At 42.5% G+C, this 15,778-nt stretch overlaps 2 protein-coding genes across 5 annotated transcripts in view; both read left to right on the top strand.

Annotated features, from left to right (window-relative positions):
- The window catches only part of SAMSN1 (SAM domain, SH3 domain and nuclear localization signals 1), a 497,953-nt gene that overhangs the window by 135,330 nt on the left and 346,845 nt on the right, over nt 1-15,778 (top strand). The window lies entirely within an intron of this gene.
- The window catches only part of NRIP1 (nuclear receptor interacting protein 1), a 186,353-nt gene that overhangs the window by 135,338 nt on the left and 35,237 nt on the right, over nt 1-15,778 (top strand). For 2 of the 4 annotated variants that reach the window (XM_033941847.1, XM_033941845.1), the window contains exon 2: nt 3,131-3,247. The exons of the other annotated variants lie outside the window; for them this stretch is intronic. The gene's annotated coding sequence lies outside the window, so the exon portion shown is untranslated. The remainder of the gene's footprint in view (nt 1-3,130; nt 3,248-15,778) is intronic. 4 annotated transcript variants of the gene reach the window in all.

The following is a 15,778-nucleotide window of genomic DNA, read 5'->3' as shown; positions in this document are numbered from 1 at the left end:
CAGGGAAAACATTTTCGATTCGATTCAATTCAGCATATTGAATCAATTTTTCAATTTGATTTGATTTGATTCACTTTTCCTGCCCAATTGGGTGTTCCTGGTGGGTTTATTTTGTAGCCTCTTCACCCATCCCACCCCCTTTGCCCTCTCCTACCCATACTTTTCCTCTCTCTGACACATCCTAGCTCACACTTGCTGTCTAACCCCAGCTCTAGCAGAATACACATTTCAAATCTGACATATTGTAATCACAAAACAGAAAATAAAATTATTTTTTCTATCTTTTGTTGTCTGGTCATTATTCAAATCATGTTGGCCCCAGGCTCTGGTTTCTGTTTGTCTTCTGATAACTCACTTTCTTCTTTCTCTGTGCTCACTATTCATCTTCCATATCTGTCCTCCCCTTCCGTTTCCCTTCCCTCCTCCCGGAGGTCTGACATCTTTCCTTTTTTTCATCTCCATCTCCGCAGTCCAGCATTTCTCTAGTGACACCCCACCAATCCCCCCCTGCATTCCTCTCCCCCATGGGATCCAATAAGGCAGTACACTTGCGCTCTTCGGGCCAGTGGCAGTGTAAGTGAAGCTTTCCTTCTGCTACTGCTTCGTTCCTAAGTGGGACCAAGAAACAGTAGTAGAGGGAAAGCTTCCTGCTGCGGAAAGCAGTGTTTATTTCACTGACGCTGCCGGCAGCCCAAAGAATGAAAGAGCGGTTGTAGCGATGGATCCCACCATCCCCAGATCCACCTTCTCTTCTTTTCTCAACTACTCTTTCATCCAGCATCTCTCCCTCCTTCCCCACTATCCAGTATCTCTATTCCCCCTTCCTCCACACCACCCTTGGGTCCAACTTGTCCACCATTTCTCTTTCTTTCCTGTTTTCAGACCCATTATTTCTTCTCCTTCACCTAACCCCCACCCTCAGTCTGGCATATGCCCTTCTCTTTGGACCCCCTCCCTCCCTTCGTGTACTTCTAATAGCTGCACCAGGGGCCCCCACTGAAGGCCGGCATATTTCCCCCTTCTCTCCACTGTCGTTCCCCTGGCCTCCTGGTTTCACTTTAAATACTAATTACAGCCTGCAGAGGATCGCCGGTGCTGTATTGATTCTAGCAGGCTGCTGTCGGCCTCCACTTCACATTCTCTCTGCTTGGGACCCACCCCTCCTCTGACATGATGTCTTGTTTTAATCTGTGAAGGACCACGACAGAGAGAATGTGCAGCGGAGGCTGATGGCAGCCTGTTAGAATCGCTACAGCACCAGTGATCCTATGCAGGCTGTAATTAGTTTTTAAAGTGAGACCGGGAGGCCAGGGAAAGAAGCCAGGGAGAAGCTGGATGACGGTGGAGAGAAGGGGAAAACATGCCAGACTTGGGGAGCCCCTTAAAGCCACGGGGCCAAGGTTAACCTGTCACAGGAAATCCCCAAAATATTGGGGGTGCTCGGGCACCCACAACACTAGCACTTATGCCCCTATGCAGTACTTCCCGACCAACACCCTCACTCCCACCCAACCTGACATCGGGCCTCCTAAAGCAGGAGCAACAGTGGTAGTGGATGGCCAGCAAGAGGCAGCGCTTAGGCCAAGCTTTTCACTGCCAGAGCATTGCCGCTCCTGCTTTAGGAAGCCCAAAGGTATGTGGGGAGAAGGGTTGGTCACTGAATCGGCGAGCCCGATTTTTTAAGCAAACAAATTGATTTGAATTGATTCACCGAAGTGAATCGGTGAATCGATTTGAAGCGGGCAGCACTGGTCTGGAGTAGCTTGATGGGTGGTGTAGTGAGTCATGGAGAGAGGGACCCAGGCCCATATCCCACTCTAGCCACTGTATTTATGGAGGAAAGTATGAGCCCACCAAAATCCTTTTGTAATGCATATAAGTGATAACTGCAGTCATAAGGACTATTGGGGGTGGTAGATAGGTGGGTATAGTAGGTTTTAGGGAAGTTTTGGAAAGTTCACCTGGCACCCTTTATATGATGTGCTCCACTGCTCTGCTGGCATGTCTGTGTGGCCAGTCCATTAAAAATGCTGGCCCCTCCTACATTCAAATGGCTTGTTTTGGACATGTTTCATCTGGACATCCTATTCTTTGAAAATGGCCACAAAAAATAGATGTCTTGCTAGGCCAAGAACATAAGAACATAAAAATTGCTGTACTGGGATGGACTGAAGATGTGTAGCAGGTTATTTTTGGAAATAAAAAAGATAGACATCTTGCAGTTTCATAAATGGGCATTTTCTTTGCCTGATTTTTGGATGTCTTTCTCAAGACATCCAGACTCATACTTAGACATCCTGTCGAAAATGGCCCTCCACGTGGGTCTACCTCTCTACTTTTTATCCTTGATTCTTTCTTATACCCCAACAGTGGCTTTAAAGTTAATAGATTCCCATGGCCTAGTGTTGCCCAACCCCCAAATTAGCTCACTATGAATCAACCCAACCTCAAAGGTTTTAGAACAATACCCAGATATCTGTAATGAACAATTGTTTACAAAGGTCAAAACAGCCCCCAAAACTCCATTTTTTTCTATAAGATGCTTGAAGATGCTGGTGCACCCAACTAGGAGGTCTACTTGCTTGCATTAATGCCCAGTTGAATGATGTTTTTTTGGTGTGTCTGACCAAACTTTCCTATCATTTTTTCTGAATTTTTCTAATATTTATTGTTTGTTGTAAACTGCCTTGACCCCAATTGTCGGACTTCCAAATAAACTGTAAGTATTGAGGAGTTTGAGAAAACTGTGGTGGAGCAAAGAGTGACAGATAGCTGTGGTGGAATATATACTGGGGGAATGTGTTATGCTAGGAGAAGATATGAAATAAAGCTCTGGACATCTTTTAGAGGAGAGAATTGACAGGGAGGTATGGAATATATATGCACTAGGAGGAATAAAGGGAGAAGCTTAGAGAGGGATTCAAGCTAATAAGAGTGAGACTGCTAAGAGAGATGGGAAACAAGCCTGAGCTGCTAAACAGCATATACTGTAGTAGGTGGTGTCAGATCTGCAGTATGGAAGAGCCAGGCACTTTTGCTGGGGGAAATCTATGCAAAAAAAATACAAATAAAAAAATATTCAATTTTCAAAATTTTTGTGCAGAATTTCTTTTTTTTTTTTTTTGCACAGAATTCGCCTAGGAGTATACTGTGCAGGAAGCTTCCTGCATGCTTGGGAAAACATGTCTTTCTGAACTCTGACAGAGCAGGGTCGGTATCAGTGCAGTCAAATGATGTCAACCCATTGGTATGTCTTATTTATTCTGCTGTCTATGCTTTCTCCTGGGGTTTCTTCAGCTTCTAAGAGTAATTGTATAGTCATTATGGTATGCTTGATTTGCTAAATGCCTTCAGGTCTTGAAACTATCATTTATAGTTTAGCAGAAAACCATTTTCCTCCATTTTAACTGTGCATAGCTACACTTTCTCTTTTGAACACACACTTTGCGGCCAGAAGTGTACTCATAATTTGTTGGTGTCAAGCCTTTGTACTTCATCTTCTGCCTCCCCATCCCCTGGTAAGTCTTGTTCCCAAACGAAAGATTTTATCGCATGCAGTCAAGTTTTCAGGATATCCACGAAATAAATTTACATATAATGGAGGCATGTATGTAAATCAAGTTTATGCATATTCATTGTGGATATTCTGAAAACCTGACTTGCAAGGGGGTACTCCAGGACTGAGTTGAGAAATACTACAGCATCAGCTTTCTCTCCATCCATGAGCCCTTGTACCTACCTGATGGTATTAGTATCCATATTTGAACCCCCCCCAACAACATTAGTTTCTATACCAGAAATATCACATACCATCCACATCATTAGAATCCATACTGAACCCCTCCCCCACACCCCTGACACCTTTAGTATCCATAACGTCATCTCTGCACCTCCGCAATGTCATTAGTATCCATACCCAAATCCTCCCTCACAACTTCCATTAGAAGTAGCCTCCCCGACAAACACTCCCAGCTCTCTGCCAGGTCTTACTGGGGTCTCCCTGGTGTCTAGTGGGAGTAAGAGTGATCCTCAGTTGCTTCTGCCTATTCTAGCACCAGGTTCAAAAGGGCATTAGTTGACCCATAGTGGTAGTCTCACAGTACAATGCTAGGGCAGTGGTCTCAAATTCGTAGCCCACTAGGTACTATTTTGAGACCCTCGTTATGAGTATCATAATCACAAAAGTAAAATAAAACATTTTCTTATCATAAACTAAACTAAATTAAACCTTAAAGGGCTCATAATCCAAAGTGAAACATGTTCAAAAAACGGCCTAAGTCGGCACTTGGACGAACATTGTCAAAATACGTCCAAGTGCCGATAGTAAAATTGGATTTTGGACGTATTTAAAAATGATCTAGGCCTTCACAGTGCCTCTGAACGACCAGAGCTAAACGGGGCGTTTCATGAGGAGTGTCGAGGGCAGGAATTGGGCAGGATGTGGGCCGGCTTAGACTTAGTCGTACTGCATGTATAACCTAACATTTTATAACACAGCAAGGACGAAACTTGGATGTTGTGACTTAGACCATTTAAAACATGGTCTAAGTCACAAAAACCAACCTAATCTGACCAAATAAGCACTGCAAACACATAATACAGACCCCCACACACTATTCCAGTGATCACCGATCCCCCCTCCATAAAAATCGTAATCACAATTTTTAAATTCTGCCTCCAGAACATCAGCGCCTGGCATAGGAAAGCCTAGTCGAGCTGCATAGAGGTGTCTTAAGTAGTCTTGGGGGTGGATTAGGGACCCATGAAGAGGAGGACCCATGCCCATAAGCCACTGTAATGACTGTATTGATGGTGAAACATGTGCACTCCCCTAAAAAAAAACCCCAAACCCTTTTGTACTGCCCTATAAGTGGCTCCTGTAGCTATAAGGGCTATTGGGGTGGTAGATAGATTTATAAACTATAAAGAGTTTTACCTCATGCAAAATTGCAATTTCTTTAATAAGACATTAACTTTTTTTTTTTGAGGCCCTACAAATCCAAAATGTGGCCCTGCAAAGGGTTTGGGTTTAAGACCACTGTGCTAGGGAGTTAAGCTGCAAAATGAGGACAGAACCTGTTTAGCCACCTCACCCCTAGTGGTACTACTGCAGATTACCACGAAAGGGGGTTCAGGATCAAAGGGTGTAGGTAGGTTGAGAATGGATACTAATGATTTGAGGATAGGGGAGTTGGGTAGGAATGTCAGTGATGTTGAGGAAGTTGGGCAGTGGGGGTTCTGTCAGTCCGTGCACCTGCCTCTTCATGCTGGCACTTAGTATTCCTTCCATGTAAAATACGGAATACATGTGTAGATTTTTTATTTCACCCAAACAGGAGAATCTACCTCCTCAAGGTAGAACAAAGGAAAACAAAGAGACCTGTGGTGCTCAATTTTTTATTCACTCAAGACCCTTTGAACTACTAGGAAAGGATTTTTTTATTTTTTTTATTTTTTTATTACAATGAGACATTTTAGTTGGGGTAGAAAGAGGGTTTGGAAGCAAATTGAATAGCAAATGAAATTGTGTTTGTTTTCCGGTCCATTTTTAAAACAAATTGACATGGATGTAATTGGCATTTCCTGTTTATTTTCAGTGGAAAGCAAATCCCTACTGGAAGCCTGCTTTAGGGAGGGAACTGAAACATCTCTCAAAAGAAGGTGAAAAGAGGACCCCCCTCCCTCCAAAAACCCACTATATATATTTTCTGGTTAACATCTTTTTTCCTTCATTTGATTTGTTTTCTGGTTGCTAAGACTTGTTAGGAGGCATGACCAGGAGAAAAAAAAAAATAAACACTCAGAAAAAGAATCAGTTCATGCAAAAGAAAGCAGGAGAGAGAGATGCTCTCTATGAAATCTGCACATCTTTGCCCTTGCCTGAGGTGCAGCATGCCCTTAAAATTATGTGCGGCCTAGGCTCACCTGCCAGTAATTTTTAATTTAAGTGTCCTAATTCATCGATTTGTTATCGCTAATTGTTCTTCATTTATTTCTGTGTAGTTTCCAGTACCTAAGGGGTTGAAAGGTTCTTGTAATTGGCACCCGCAGCTGCTCTTTCTTCTGACAAGGGGATAATTTTGTAGCCAGGGCTTTGTGTGACAGCTGCCTAATTGGGCATTCTACCCTTGTAGCAAGCCTGCCTCCCTGCTGACAAATGGTGGTAGATTATAGACGAGGACATGCCGACCTGTTTGACCTTGCAAAAGACAGCAGGGAGGGGCCTCCTGCTACTTGAGAGAAGGCTTTGGGTCATTTAAAGGACAAGGTCATCAGCCAGGTGGGGGAAATGACATGATATCATATGACAGAAGCTGAATGACAGACACGGTCAGTATGTCAAGGACAAAAAGCATTGTAGATTAGCTTCTCTCTCCTTTTTTTCAGGGTGTAGTGTTGCAATTTCTGATATTTTAAAAGTATGTTACTAATTTACTCAGTGAAAAAACAAACAACAGAAAAGACAAAACATTTGCAATATGAGTGTTGTGTAGCTGCTCCTAGTGAACACAGGTCAGACATAGGTCACTTTTCCCAATGACTCAAATGTCAGTTTTAATGTTATTGAATGTTTTAAAGATCTGGAGAATCATTTTTTCACTTTTTTTCTGTAACGATAAGCTGCTTGTTCAGGACTAAGCCCTCGCTGTATTTTATATCTTCAGAGTATGTTCTAAAAAAATAGCTTGGGGCAGTATCTTGAAGGTTTATTCCTGTATTGTCACTTTCTAACAAGCAGTCAGCATGCAGAACATTTGTGAAATAAGAAACCAGTAAAAGCTCTTTACTATTTTGTAATTTAATATGGTGTAAATATAAAACAGAAAATACGATGGCTTTCAAAACTATCCAAAAAAAAAAGCATTAAAAATGCATCTGATTTATTTGGAGCCCTGTTAACTTGGGTCCTAGCAGAAGTGTTTATTCTTCCAGCAACTCCTGTAAAAACAGTCTCTGAAAAAAAACCCAACAACATTAGAATAGCAAAAGCAATTCTCACTAGCTTTACTTCTGTGTAAGGTATCTGTATCTCGTCAGGTCACTGGGATATAATTCTCCTCCTGAGGTAAAGAGCCATTGTCGGGTGCTAAAGTGTGATGAATTAGTTTGCTCAAGTAGACACATCCTGCTGTTCGTATTTCGGTAGGGTGGGGCGGGGGTGTTAATTCTGACCTTGCCGTGCATGTTGTAAGCTGTTCTTACCACCAGAGTGAAGCCTGGTGAAGGTTTAATCCTGCACCTTACACACGTAAACTTGATTAGTTATAGCAGTTGTTTCCATCAAAGGCATTCCGCCCTCTTCCTTGCATTGGCCGGGACCCGGGCATCGGGGAGTCAAGTCGAAGGAGAGAGGAAGGAGATGTTGCATTAGTATGCTATGAAAGCCCTACTGTCTGCAGAACAAATTGATCGCCACAACATACCTGTATTTGGCACCATCGCTGTGAAAGGTAGGGTTGTAATCTTTTTTTTTTTTTTCCACATTACAAATTTCTGACACACCAGGAATATTTAATACAGAGCTTATTCTGTGGCACAGCAAAGGGTAACAGAAAACCACAAGGATGGAGGTCTGAACAGAACAGATTTGCTGCTTACTTTTGCTGTACCGTATTATAACCTGATTCATATCATGAGCCTGTAAAATGTTCAACGGCACAAATCCGTTTCTCAACGCTGCGTGTGTAGCATATGGTGTATGGAAGAAATCCAGGCTACAGATGTAGCTCGGAATGTCTAAATGAGTCAGAGGAACGTCTGACCTGGGCACTTTGCAATTGATGACACTTATTTCTACGCTTCAGAGCACTGGAAGCGATGGGGCACAGGGTCTGCTGTACCGAGGTACCATACTTTAAGGAGTGATACAGTACCCTGAAGTGAATAGGGCTGGAAATGACAGATATGTCAAGCCATGCTAGCTTAAGAAACTTTAGCATGGAGAGAAGAATGGAAAGCAATTATTTTTGCATCGTTACATTTTTTTTTTTTGCAGTATACTTTTTAATTACATGTCATAGCTGCTGTGCTGTTCTTATTTTGGCAAATCTTGAGTGGGCTCTTGACAGTTAATTATAATATTTTAGGGGGGGATCGGTTTTCTCCAGCTTATTGGGCTTTTTAGCACAACTGGAGCCATTCTCTCTTGAATTATGGGGCTCCTTTTACTAAGGTGCGCTAGCGGTTTTAGCACGCGCTACAATGCCGCGCGCTAGACGCTAATGCCTCCATAGAGCTTGCGTTAGTATTTTTCATTTAGCGCATGGTTTGCACATGCTAATCAGCGCGCGCTAAAAAATGCTAGCGCACCTTAGTAAGAGGAGCCCATAGTGTCATGCTCAACAGCAAAAGATTTTTTTTTTTACCCTGCTCACCTCACAAAGCCTAGTCACAATATAGACCTCAACTATGCTAGATATCCTTCTAGAATGGACAACCTAAGCCAGAAATCAAACCAAGGCCCTCTGCATGGTGTCACACAGTGCCACAATACTTGCTAACTCAACAGAAAGCCAGTCTATTACCGAGAGCCTTTTTTACAGACATACTCTTTCCTATTTAACAGCTGCACTTACTAAGGGGAGATTTCAGCCCAACAGGAACGCCTACTGCTGCCACACCTACAATATATCCTGCTGGGTTGGATCTTAGGCCTAGATTCTCAAAAAGCTGCGTAAAATACTGATGGGCTGCTGTCACAGCTGTTATAATAGCAATTTTAAAAAAGTGAATCATTCTTCAAAATAATGCCCATGCAAATGAGGTTGGCGGAGAGTAGCTTTAAACAACCTGGGCCAATCAGAGTGTTAGGCCGCTCCCTGGTACATCCCAGGATGCACCGGGGAGGGGAAGGCCTGCCATTTTGAAGAGGCGAGCCAGCTGGCCAGATGGAGTAGGCATTCCTCCAGCCAGGTAAGGGGGTCATCGGAAGCACCGAGGTGGGGGGGGTTGTTTTGTGGTAGCAGTACAGTGTTTGCATCTCTCCCACTGCTGAGGGGGGTTGGTTGATGGTGGGAGAGATTAGGCATCTCTCCTGTTGCTGGGGGGGGGGGGGGGTCAGTTGGCGGTGAGAGAGATTGGGCATCTCTCCCGCTATTATTGTTGTGTTTTGGGAGGTTTTTTTGTTTGTTCTGTGCATGTTCCCATCACTATAACCAGTTATGGGTACATGCAAATTTTGCGAGTCCTGTTTGACCTTGCAAAGACAGCAGGGGAGAGATTGGGCATTTCTCCCGCTGTCGAGGAATGTTGGGGTGGATTGGTTGTTGGCAATGAGGCAAGAGAGAGAGGGCATCTCTCCTGCCAAACTTCAATTTGGGATTTTTTTAAAAAAAATTTTTTTAATTGCATGTCAAAACACTTACCAGAGATGTGTTTTTCAGTTTTGGCACTGTACCAGCACCCCTGGACCAGTCGCTGATTTTTGTCACCAAAAGCCGACGCCGCTCTTGGAGAATGGCTCAGTGATTTTTATGAATCCACCGGAGTGCTTGTTTAAATATTGAAGAGCCCATTTGCATAGCACTGTCGGAGACTGCTAGAAAGCTTGCAAAAGACCTCGTTAAGCCATCTTGATAATCTGCTGCTAAAATACATGCTCGCTAAATCAGCTGGAACCTATTTAGTGAGCATGTTAAAGGCAGATTTTGTTTTGAGAATCTGGCCCTTAGTGATTTAGGGCACCTTGCAATACGCCGTGTTAGAAGAATTCACTCAGTTCCTCTACTCTACATAGCATTCCAAAAAAATCCTTTTACTTCCAATGCAGTAAACTAATAACATGCAAATTACAGTGGTATTAAAAAATGCAGGAAAACAGAAAAAACAGTGCACGCTATTTTTTCATTGGGCATAAATGTCTCCTTTCTTATCACTGTGCAAGGGGAGATTGGCTCACACACTGACAGGAAAGGGGATATTTTTTTTTTTTTTAAAGCCCAGAATCTCACAACCTTTGTACCAATCTCCAGTCTGCAGAAATCTCCTGGGGGGAGGGGGGGCTAGTGGTCCCTGGATCTTCCACAGCCTCCCAGAGCTATTTGGTCCAGGGCACCTGTAACAAGGAAACCCTCAACTAGAGACCCTCTATGCTGTTGGACTGTTCTGATGCAATAATACCTCTTCCAAGGAGGCATCCAGTGGTGGATACTTCAAGTCCCAATTTAAAAAACAGAAGAACTTGACCCCTGCTTTATTTAGTAGACTTACACCAAGCAGTTGGTCAATGATGTCCAGTGGCATGGAGACTGTCTGGTTGAGGGCCTTTCTGTGCCCAGCCCAAAGGTGCTTGGATCTGGGTTTCCAGGTTCTAGGGGGCCCATAATTCGAATTTCAAAGGCTTCAGTGTATAATCCTGATGGTCTGAAAACTACTCCCCCCCAAAAAAAATAAAAAAAACGCAACAAGCATGTCAAATTATATAAGCGCAAATTAAGGAGCCCCAATCTCCCCCTCCCCCCCCGACTCCAATTCCCCCAAAGGAATTTCTGCGCTATCTTAGGTTTCTTACCTTTCCAACAATATTTGGACAATGATGAAAGCTTGGAAATATCTCTTTGTGTCAACCAGATAGGAAGGAGCTGTAAAGTATAGAGCCATTTAGGAAATAAGACCATGCCAAAAAGATGGATTCTACCAAGTAGAGACAGAGGTAGTGGTGTCCATTTGGACAAACATTCCTCTGTGGATCGCAATAATCAACCCACATTACTTTTGTAAAGAGTCGTTATCATAAGGGTGAGGCGGATACCTAAATAGTGAAATGATTTCCTAGCCCATTGAAGGGGAAATTGCCCCACCCATTCTTCTTGAACCTGTGGAGAAGTAGCCAGTGCTAGTGACTTATCAAAATTGAGTTGGAAACCCGAAAAATCTCTATTCCTTGAAGCTGTCCTCAAGAGTAGATAAGGAGTCGGAGGGATTTAGTAGATGTACTAGAAGGTCATCCCCTTGATATCTGCATTAGAGCATATTTTTCGAAGCAAGGGGTCCAAATTTTAAACAAATAAAAGAGGAGATAGTGGATAGCCCTGACGTGTGCTTCCACCAATTGGGAACATTGAGGAGCAGACACTATTAGCTCTAACCCAATGTTTGTGGATTAGTATACAGCATCTGAATTGTCTGCTAAAAAACCCTGGTGATTCCATAAAGATATAACATTGAAAACATAAAGTCCCATGACACCCTGTCAAAGGCTTTCTTTGCGTCGAAACAGAGAAAAATAGAAGACAATTTCAACCTTGTGTTAAGGTTTTTTAAACCTTATTTTATTGTCACTGCAATAAAATCTCTGACACTCATAGAATTCCTATGAGTGTTGGAACTTTTACCACAGCGGCCGGTGATAAAAAAAAACAAACCCTAACATGACTTGATAAAAGGGGGCCTTAGATTGGTCTTTTACACTGAGAGTAATTCCTAATTTGGTAGGTTTGCATACAATTTGCTTACAGACCCTACTACCCTTTAGTACAATTCAATGTGGGCTACCATGAAGACACTATTATACCATTGACTCCTTTTACAAAACCATAGCATTATACCATTGACCCCTTTTACAAAACCATATTAGCATTGGAGCTATTACTACTGCAGCCAGTGCTATGGTTTTCTAAAAGGCAATGGGGGGGGGGGGTGAGTAAGGCACTTATTTTCCAAAAAAGAAAACCATCCGAAAAGCAGCACAAAGTGCCAGATGGCTGTTTTTAATGGGAAAACATTCACGTTGCAATTTTCAGAACTCAGATTTGAGACAGTTTTCCCAGGGGGTTCATCTAAATTGCAAAGAAATGTGTCGGGATTTGAGTGAGCCCACAATTTGGATATTATCCCCATTTTAACAGTAGCCCATGTTGATATCATCACCTTTCAGTGGTAAAATAGCAGATTTTAATGGTAGCCCTCATTGATAACTACACCCTCTAAAACCTTACTACAATCAGGAGTAAGGGTAACAAGTGAACATTGAAAAGTAAACCATAGCTTACATCAACTCATCAGAAGTGATTTAATTTTGTGAGACTTGTACCTTGAAACCTAGTCACTAAACCGCAGAAGAGCGACTAAAATGGTTAAGGGGCTGGAGGAGTTGCCGTACAGTGAGAGATTGGAGAAACTGGACCTCTTCGCCCTTGAAAAGAGGAGACTGAGAGGGGATATGATCAAAACATTCAAAATACTGATGGGAATAGACTTAATAGATAAAGACATATTGTTCACCCTCTCCAAGGTAGGGAGAACGAGAGGGCACTCTCTAAAGTTGAAAGGGGATAGATTCCATACAAACGTAAGGAAGTTTTTCTTCACCCAGAGAGTGGTAGAAAATTGGAATGCTTTTCCGGAGTCTGTTATAGGGGAAAACACCCTCCAGGGATTCAAGACAAAGTTGGACAAGTTCCTGCTAAACTGCAGCGTATGTAGGTGAGGCTGGACTCTTTTAGAGCACTGGTTTTGACCTGGGGGCCGCCGTGTGAGCGGACTGCTGGGCACAATGGACCACTGGTCTGACCCAGAAGTGTCAATTCTTATGTTCTTATGTTTGTTTGTCTTTGCATTTGCTAACTTTGGCTGAGTGCCGCACGGCAAATGCTCAGAAGTCCATTCAATTCCTATGGGCATCAGAGCATTTACCGCACCTGCTGGCTTTTGTAAAAAAGGGGGTTTATATCAAGAGCTTATTGCTAAAGGTAAAGCACTGGGGAACACATAACCATGTATAAAAAAAGAAAGAAACAAAAAAACCCAAGCCCACCCACACCCAAATTCCCCTAACATCATTAGCCTAACATGTAGGGAGAACCAAAGGAAAGAATCCTCAGGACCAGAAAAAGGAGCACAAGTGATAAATAAGCCTAGCCATGTACATATTACCTTATATATACTTGTGTTATTGAGGATAAGAATCTCAAGAGCTGCTCACACTCTTACTCGCCTACCCCCCCTCCCCCCCCCATAAGTTGGGACGTTTCAGAAATAGAATGAACACTATTCTGATATTATGTAATACATTTACAGAGAACTCATGAAATAAATGATGCCCCTAGAGAGAGCATTTCAAGCCCTATGGCAAAAAATAATTTACATTTCTCTTAGATCTTCTTAAATATCAGGAAAAATAATAATTTCCCCTCCCATTAATTCTAAATAATAATTTTTATAGTAAAGACATAATACTTGCTGTATATCCTAGATAAAAACAAAAAGATACCAATAACATAGCAGCTGTCCCTGTAATCTCTTCCTGGGGGCTCTTTTGTATCTCAGACAAATCCAGACTGTCTTGGGACACATGAACTCAGCCCCTCATTAGAAATATCCCCTGAGATGGATCATCTCTCTTCCCTCCAGGTAGATAATATATTCGCCAAAGAGATGGTAATATTGCATCAGGAATCTTCACGTTTTCCTTAAAGTATCTGACAAACAGATCTGTCTGTTCTGGGGAAAGTTCAACATTCTCAAATTGTTTTCTGTATTCTCCAAACACCTATGAACCACAATCTTGTCTCAAAACAAAGTTTTTTTTGAACCGACTTGGTTAGAAGATTTTTAAGGTCAATTTATCTTTTAAGTAGAAACACAATTGCAGAAGTTCTCGACCCTTGCATTTTGACATAAAAAAACCAAACAGATAAACAGCAACAAGCAGACCAGTGGGAGGCAGCAGTACAGCAGACCTAGCTATGTACCATCATGGATACTATGGTCTCAAACTCAAACCCTATGCAGGGCCACATTTTGGAGGGCCTCAGAAAAAATAGTTAATGTCTTATTAAAGAGATGACAATTTTGCATGAGGTAAAACTCTTTATAGTTTATAAATCTTTCCTTTTGGCTACGTCTTAATAATAATATTGTCATTTATAGCTAAAGAGACATATGATCAAGAAACTGTTTTATTTTACTTTTGTGATTATGATAAACATACGAGGGCCTTAAAATAGTACCAGGCGGGCTGAATGTGGCCTCTGAGCCGCGAGTTTGAGACCACTGCTATATAGCTTTTTTAATGGTTGCTATGTATTGCGACTCTTAGTAATTGAATAGTGTAGTGCCTTGCTATGTATAGTGCTTCCTAGTGATGATAAAGCATTACAGTACCTGTGGATTTGCTATAGTGCCATGGTCTTCAATGCAAAGCCTGTGAGCCAATGGCAGCCTACAGAAACCTGGGCAGCTCATGCACCTGTCCCTGATTCCATCTCTTCCCCTCGCCGCCCCCCCCCCCCCGCCCCCCCCCCCCCCCACACACACACAAGGATCCAACATTTCTCCTTCATGGCAGTAGCTCTTTCACTCTTCAGGCCACTGGCAGCATTAGTGAACTAAACACACTGCCTTCAGCGTCCGGAAGCTTTACATCTGCTACTGTTTCCTGTCCCCGCATAGGTGGGAAGCAATAGTAGAGGGAAAGCTTTTGGGTAGCCAAAGGCAGCGTATTTACTTCACTCATGCTGCCAACAGCCTGAAAAGTGACAGATTGGGTCAAGAAATGGTTGAATGGAAGACAACAGAGGGTAGTGGTCAATGGAGATCGCTCTGAGGAAAGGGATGTTACCAGTGGTATGCCTCAAGGTTCTGTTCTTGGACCTGTTCTTTTTAAAATTTTTACAAGCAATATTGCTGAAGATTTGCCTCTTTGCGGATGATACCAAAATCTGCAATAGAGTAGACACCCCGGACAGTGTGAATAACATGAAGAAAAACCTACCGAAGTTTGAAGACTGTTCTGAAATTTGACATCTAAAATTTAATGCTAAGAAATGCAAGGTCATGCATTTGGGCTGTAAAAACCCAAAGGAAATGTACAGTTTAGGGGGTGAAGAACTTGTGTGCATGACAGAAGAGCGGGACTTGGTGTGATTGTGATGATCTTAAGAAAGGGGAAGGGAGGTGAGAGATGGACTACTGGAGGAGGGAGGGAAGGAGAGACAGATGCCAAACCAGGGAAGAAGACAAGAAAGATACCAAACCACAGGAAGGGAGAAAGGGAAAGAAAAGAGATGGACTACTGGAGGATGAAGGAAAGGAGTAGCGAGAGATTCCAAACTAAGGTAGGGTGAGGGATGGACAGAGAGAACATAAGGACGTAAAAATATTCTTACTGGGTCCAGCTAGCCCAGTATCCCGTCTTCACAGAGGCCAAACCAAGTTACAAGTACCTGGCAAAAACCCAAATAGTAGCAGCATTCCATGCCACCGATTCAGGGCAAGCAGTAGCTTCGCCAATGTCTGTCTTAACAGTAGAATATGGACTTTCTTCCAGGAGCTCGTTCAAACCTTTTTTAAAACCAGCTACATTAACTGCTCTTCCCCATCCTCTGGCAACACATTCCAGTACTTAACTATTTTCTGAGTGGAAAACTATTTCCTCCTATTGGTTTTAAAAATATTACTCTGTAACTTAATCGAGTGTCCCCTAGTCTTTGTAAATCTTGATGCAGTAAATAATTGATCCTCTTGTACCCGTTCTACACCACTCAGGATTTTGTAGACTTCATTCATATCTCTTCTCAGCCATCTCTTTTCCAAGCTGAAGAGTCCTAACCTCTTTAGTACCTCTTGATACGAGAGGACTTCCATCCCCTTTATCATCTTAGTTGCTCTTCTTTGAACCTTTTCTAGTGCTGCTATATCTTTTTTGAGATATGGAGACCAGAACTGAATGCAATACTAAGGTGAGGTTGCACCATTGAGCAATACAGAAGCATTATAACATCCTGAGTTTTGTTTACCATCCCTTTTTTAATAATTCTTGACGTCTTGTTTGCTTTCT

Source organism: Geotrypetes seraphini, chromosome 4 (genome assembly GCF_902459505.1).
Source record: "Geotrypetes seraphini chromosome 4, aGeoSer1.1, whole genome shotgun sequence".
Lineage (NCBI taxonomy): Eukaryota > Metazoa > Chordata > Amphibia > Gymnophiona > Dermophiidae > Geotrypetes > Geotrypetes seraphini.
The sequence above is the reverse complement of the archived record's forward strand: the minus strand, read 5'-3'. Positions and strand labels throughout refer to the sequence as shown.